This window comes from Castanea sativa, chromosome 3 (assembly GCF_040712315.1).
Source record: "Castanea sativa cultivar Marrone di Chiusa Pesio chromosome 3, ASM4071231v1".
In the NCBI taxonomy this organism is placed as follows: Eukaryota; Viridiplantae; Streptophyta; class Magnoliopsida; order Fagales; family Fagaceae; genus Castanea; species Castanea sativa.
In genome coordinates, this window is record NC_134015.1 from 8,200,620 (window position 1) to 8,207,940 (window position 7,321).

The following is a 7,321-nucleotide window of genomic DNA, read 5'->3' on the forward strand; positions in this document are numbered from 1 at the left end:
CAACATGAAATCATGAAAGAAAGATGCAAATGCATGAAGGCATGATAGAAAGGTGCAAATGCACGAAAGCATGATTCCAAAAGCAGATAAGAAATCAAGTAAAGAGAGTCCTACTATAGATAGAAAGAATTAAAGTAGAGGACAAACAGAAAAGACAATTAAGTCTTAGACTCATTTCTTACCCACACAGCATGAGTCTTTGGCTGTGAAAATATAAATGCACGTGTCCTAATATGTTTACTAAAGGACATAGAAGAATTAAGATTCTCCTGAAATTGAGTTAAAAGGTTTAAGGCTTTTAATAACTCTCCAAACAAAGGTATAGGTCGTTGAGAGGAAACTTGTGACCATTTGGACATTTGCTTTTGAGGATACAACTTAAAGCAATTAGGACGAATGTATCTAGAAACATCACAATAGTGACAAACATGAGGTCTAACAAATGATTTAGAATTAACCAAAACAGTTTTGGATTTTATACCTTTATCACCTTTCACAGCCTTAAGCCAGTCTTATTAGAACTAGGCTTTTGAGCACTCAATATCTTATCAAGCTTTACACTAGACATTCTCTCTATTTGAGTTCTAGCTTGACTGAGCTCAGCATTAAGATTCTTAACATTCTCTTCTAATGAAGTGTTCTCCACAATAAGAGTCTCAACTAACCTTGTAGTCTCATCTAGTTTGACTAACAGATTAACTTTTTCAGTTTTTACCTCATTAAGCTCTTTTCTACAAAGATGAGAAGTCTTTTTAGATTTTATGAATTCAGTGCATAACTTATCATAGGCTTCCTAAAGGGTCATCTTCTTGGGTACTTCCTCATTAGAAGAATCCTTATTGTCACTAGCGCTCTCCACAATCACCTTATCGGTTGAGGCAGCAAAGGCCTTAACATGACCACATTCATTCACATACTCATCAAAAGAGTCATTCTTAGTATCACTCCAGGTAGCAACCAACCCTTTATCTTTTGACTTCTTGATTTTTTCCTTCATAAGATAGTTTGGGCACTCTATCCTTATATGACCAAAACCTTTGCACTCATAGTATTGGATGAGGGGTTTCTTATTCTTGCCCTTCCTTAAGGATTTTGATTTCCTAGGAGGTTTCTCCCCCTTATCCTTTTTCTTAAATTGAAGAAGCTTGATAATCTTATCAGTTATGAAGGTTAGATCCTCATCCTCATCATCATCTTCATCTTCATCTTCACTTTCATCTTCAGAGTCCTCAATCTCTTCCTCTATACCCTTAAGAGCCAAGTTTTTACTCTTTTCACCTTTTCCCATTGAGCCTAATCCCATCTCATAAGTTTGAAGGTTCGCTACAAGCTTAGTCAAAGGAAGTTAATCAATGTCCTTCACTTCTTCAATGGTAGTGATCTTGGCATGAAATCTTTCAAGTAAGAACCTAAGGATTTTCCTAATAATTTTGGATTCTGCTATAGATTCTCCAAGGTTGAAGGCAGAATTCACAATATCCTTGAGTTTAGCATAGAACTCATCAAATGTCTCATCCTCCTCCATCCTTAGTTCTTCAAAGTTACTAGTGAGTCTTTGAAGCTTCATAGTCTTTACTACCTTGGTACCTTCATAGGTAGTCTCCAGAATGGTCCATGCTTCCTTAGCAACTTCTGTGGATGATATTTTCTTGAATTCCTCATTGATCACCCCACAAAATAAAGCATTCAAGGCCCTATTGTTGAAATTTGCCGCTATGATTGTTGCTTCATCCTAATCTACCACCGCTTCCTTTGGTTTAATCTAGCTAACTTCAACAGCTTGCTATACTTGTTCACCTAGAGCCTGCAAAAAAATTTTCATACGAACTTTCTAGTACGCATAATTAGTGCCATCAAGTAAAGGAGGTACAATAAGTGACTATCCTCTATCCATGACAAATAGGGGTCAATAGATCTCATAGCAAAGATTAAACCCTAATCAGAGTGTGCCTGCTCTGATACCACTTGTTGGGAAATTTAGACCCCGGTTGATAGAATTAACAAGTTTTAAATCCAAATTGTTAATTAGATTTATTATGAATAAACTTGTTTGATGATGCAAAGAAGATCAGTGGGCTGGATGTTTCGGACTTCAAAGGACTACTGGTTCTCTCTGCGGCCTGAAAAAGAAAGAAAAGCGAATCAAAGGCGACCGGGGCTGCCGGCCAAAAACCCTCCGATGGCAAAGTTAGTTTTTCTCTCTATGTTATCTGAGTTCCAACTTTTTTTGGAGTAAAAATGAACATACCCTAGCCTTGTCTGAAATAGCCTTTATATAGTGTTCTTATAGGCGGTTATCAAAATTGGAACTTCTCCTGGATTCATGGAGAGGTAGAAATCAAACGTAACTTGCATAACCGTTTGGAAGTTATGCTCTTGTTTCACAACGGATACCTGGCGGTTATGCGTGGGATAAGGGATTATCACATCTTATTCGGAGATTTTCCTAAGTGTGATACCCTCGTCCTGGAGTTCCTCAGTTGAGTGTGCTTTGGCACACGCGCAGGGGCTGTTTCGTCTAACGGGCAAATTCCTTCAAGATGAGACTGTCGGCACTCTGGACGAGTGCATCACTCTGGTGGTGCTTACCTCGTCCAGAACTCTTCTTCCCTGGACGAGGTAATTGTAGGCAAGTTTCTGAGGGTGTTTACAGTGGTAGGTGGGTCATGGACGACCTGTATGGACGACTCGAAGATAGGCTAAATCAGCTCCCTATCATTGTTAAAAACAAACAAATATCAATATTATGTCAAAATCATGCAGCAGAAAAATAAATAAGATAAGATATGATAATTCAGTAAGATCAATGAAACAAACTAGTTTCATAATAGAAAACCTGAGGGGAAACCTTCCCGAAAGGTAATCTACTATAGTAAAGAGAAGTTTTAGATCTAGTACAAAAACTTTGTCCCTAGACTCTACAATTCCCGTAGATGAACTTACAGCAGAAACCTTCTACCGCTTCAGAACCTCTAAACTCTTCAATATATGAATGCCACGCTTTTGATGCACAGATCTCGGTATGTGACTAACACCTTTGCACGAATCCTAGTATGTGACTCACTCACCAACTTGAGGAATAAGAATGTTGGCAACAAAGTTCTTCACTTCATCAACAATGAAGATCAAGAAGCATTTGGTTACAAAACCCTAAGGCGTAAACACGCAGTAGCTTCTTCTTGAGAGAATAAGGCTTCATTCACCTTTTGCATGCGTTCTCATTGTATTCTCTTATGTGACGGCCTCTAAAATAAGCCTTATATATGTCTAGGGTTGTGAGAAAAGAAACCCTACACATACATGTCAGCAATGGCCAAAAATTAGATTTGAAAATTTGAACTTCGTAAAGCTCGATAGGTATAGCTGTAGAGCAAGGTTTTGAAACCCAGACCGTTTAATGAACCATAAAAGGGAGAGGTTCAAGATTTTTAAGGTTGAACCGTGATGACGTCATAATTAATTTAATAATTATTTAAAATATAAATAAATATATTAAATTAGTAAAAATTGAAAATTTATCTAAAAATAAAGATAAATAATTATATACATACATACATACATACATATATATATATATATATATATATATATATATATATATATATAAATTTTTTGTTAGAGCTCTTAAGTCATGACAAAGCTCATTTGAGTACCCAATAATTTTTATTTTTATTTTTATTTTATGAGACCCAATAAAATGGTAAAGAGATAAATTAATCCATGACCAAGCCCAAGCTTATGAGACCTAAGCTTATTTTTATTCTTAAGTCATAACCAAGCCCATTTGACAACCTAAACCATTTTTTTTATGCCCAAGCCCGTTTGAATAGTCCACCATTTATGAATTAAAAAAAAAACTATAGGAATTAGGATGTCTGCCCATTTAAACTTGAAGTGGTTGACAGTTGTTTCAAAAAAAAGGAGTGGTTGACAGTAAAGCTAATCTTGATGGTTGACAGCAAAGCAACTTGGTTGTTGACAACAAATTAAAGCAGTGGCAAACAAGTCAAGTAAAGCTAATGTTGGTGAGACTTGAAAGGACTCCATTTACCAAAAAAGAAGAAGACTCCAGAGGGAAAATGAAGAAACGACATCGTCAAAAACACACAGAGAGAGTGCGAGCGAGACAGAGAAGAAGAATAGGAAGATGGCGGTGCGATCTCAAGTCTGATAGCATCTCACGGTGGTTGAAGCTTCAGCCTTCAACAATGGCTGTAAGCATGTAAGGGAGCTACGTGATGTACTCTGTGGGTTTTTTTTTTTTTTTTTTTTTTTTTTAAGGTTAAGATTCAAAGGGAAGTAGGGAACCGTGAGGAGTGGTATGATCATGGTTCTCAGAACCGTGAGGTCCGACCGTGGTTCGTGCGGGTCCCTGCTTTTTTCCTATAGAGAGGTTCTTGAGGCTAAAAGAACTGCGAAAATGAGCGGTTCGAGGTTTGTTCGGTTGGACCGTACGGTTCGGTCCGGGTTTAAAAACCTTGCTGTCGAGATAGCTGTCGAGACCTCGATAGATAGCTATCTGTCAAGAAGCTGTTGAGCTTTAATAAATCAACACTTCTTCGCTTATTTCTTGGACATATTTGCATGGCTTCAATACTAGATTTGAACTCTTGTTCTTTGAAGTATTAAACATGTTAGAATTATGTGCCCTCAAAAACAATACTATGCATTTTTTATTTGATAATAAAATTTTATTTTCACATTCATAATTTTTTATAGGTATATTTCATTATTTAAATGTGGCATGTGATGTCACCTCAGTAGAAAAATCATGTTAATGGTTAAGGAACCAAAGACAGGGAGTAATGATTTTTCACAGATTATTAAATTGTTCTAGGCTATGGATATCAATTGAATATTACTACTAAAACCTACACTTGTTGTCCTGCTATATGATAGGATGATTTTATCCATCATTGAGGTAGTGACTTTAAGCAGACAAGGGGGTGTAATGTAGCAAGTACATGCACTAAATTGGATCCGATCAAGAACACCTTATGGAGTGATCATTGTTAATTAAAAGGTTGTTCTATCACAATTTTTCTATTGTCCTTAAACACGAGAGGTTTGTGTATATTAATTTACTATGCACATAGCTTTGACAGTGTCAACTAGTGATGCTAATTTTAAAGGCTATATACAGATACATTGGGTTATGTGTGTATTGAGTAAAATATGTAAATGCTCAACAATGAACCCACCAGTCTCTAAAGAATATAGTATATTCAGTTGATTTTCATATTGAAGTTGGACTCAAAACAAAACCAGCCGGTGACATTTTTAAAAATGTTTTTCATATATATAATATTGTATACACATACACACACACACTTAAAGAGTTTTTTCAAAGATATTTTGGAGTCCAATAGAAATTATGAAATCAAGAAATTAAGGGTTACATAAGTTAGGGATATAACAGTGATATTAATCTAGTCCTAGTGGCTAGTGGGAATATAGTGTGGTGGAAGGACATAGATATAAAATTGTAAATAAGGGGACCTCATTTGTATTTCTCTAATCTTCTGGGGTCAATTGCATTGTGTTGATGGATGAGAGTTTTTGTCCTTTCTATATAACTCCTGTGCACATTTGTAAGGGGAGAGTTTTTTTCCATAGGGGAGATGTATATACCAAGGGGGAGAAGACATTGTGTTTATAAGAAAACTGTGTTTTGTTTGTGTTTCTTTATGTTTGTTTTCTTCTTTGCTTTAATGTGCTTTGAGTTATGTTTAGTATCTATGCTTTGTTGTTCTCTTTGCATCGTGTTTGTGTGTTGGACATGCATGCTTCCTTGTGCTATTGTGCTTCCTTGTGCTATTGTGCTTCATTGATTGCATGTTCGGATAATCATTTGCTTTGCTATGTGATCATTGTAGTCATTTTAATATGTCATGTGTTTGATCAACTTGCTCATATGTTTCACAGCATGTTTACTTGATCGCTTTTTACTTGTTACATTATACTCGTCCTTTTATTACTTGCTTTACCTTGAGGGTCTAATGTGTTTTGTGCAAGTGTTTCAGGTTACAAGTATATATGTTCCAAGTGCATCACAGCTTTTCATCATTTTGAGGGGAAGAAACTTTAAGCACTTTTAGTTTATATTGTGCATTTTCTTTAGTACATCATTTTTGTACCCTTGCTTATGTAGCTTTAGTTGGTCTGTACCCATGTTGCTTTTGTAAGCTTTTAGGGTTTGTTTTCTATTGTTTTGTAGGCTTTATGTTTTTGTACCTATGCTTTGTAGCTTATGTACTTGATGGTATGCTATGCACTACTTTAAGTACATCACTCTTGTGCCCTAGTAGGATCTTGTTCCTAGATGCATATACTTCATGTATTGTGCACTGGTTGAGTGTTGGACATGCAAATGATACTTGGCATTTAAGCTTATTAGCTTGTATGTCCGGATGTTCATTCCAAGTGCGAATGAGCATTGTGGTCACTATTTTATAGTGAGTGTTTGTATGGTCAAGCCTTGGTTTATTACTTTATTCCATTTTGCTTGATCGCATTGTGCTTGCCTCATATGCATTACAAGTTTTTTCTGCATACAATGATCATATTATGTTGTTGTGTTTCAGGAGACACTTGGTCTTATGATTCAAGAGCTACACAGATTCTAGAGTTAGATGTGAGTGAGTTTTGTTCAACTGTTCCCAACTCACATGTTAATTCTAGAGTTTGTTTTAGGGTTTTGTCACGGAATAGCCAAAGGTAGGGGTAGCAATTCGTGTTCGCGTGTCAGGTTCGTGTCGTGTCATGTCCACTCATGAGTATTCGATGATATAGGTCAACACTAACCCGAAATGTTTATTAAACGGGTCAAGATTCCTCAACCCTAACACGACCCATTTATTAAACAGATCCGTCGTGTCGACCGGTTTATCGGATTTGATCAAAATGAAAAAAAAATTATTTAAAAAACAAACAAATATTTTTTTTTAATATAAAATTCAGAACTAACGAGTAATTGCATCACAAAAAATCATTCAAAACTAAAGCATATCACAATATCACAAATAATCAATCACAATATGTCAAAGAAAATAAACCATAACAACTAATAAGTTTATATATCTAGAGTTTGAAGGGATATTGGTAAAATGTCATTTAATTAAACGGGTCGATGGGTCAAACGAGTTTTATATGTTTAACACTAACCCAACCCGTTTATTAAACAGGTCAGCCGTGTCAACCCGAATATGACACGAACTCGTTAAGTCTCAACTCATAACCTGCTAATTTTATGTCGTGTCGTGTTGCGTTCGCGGGTCGTGTTCAATTTTTCCACCCCTAGCCAAAGGGGGAGATTATAAGG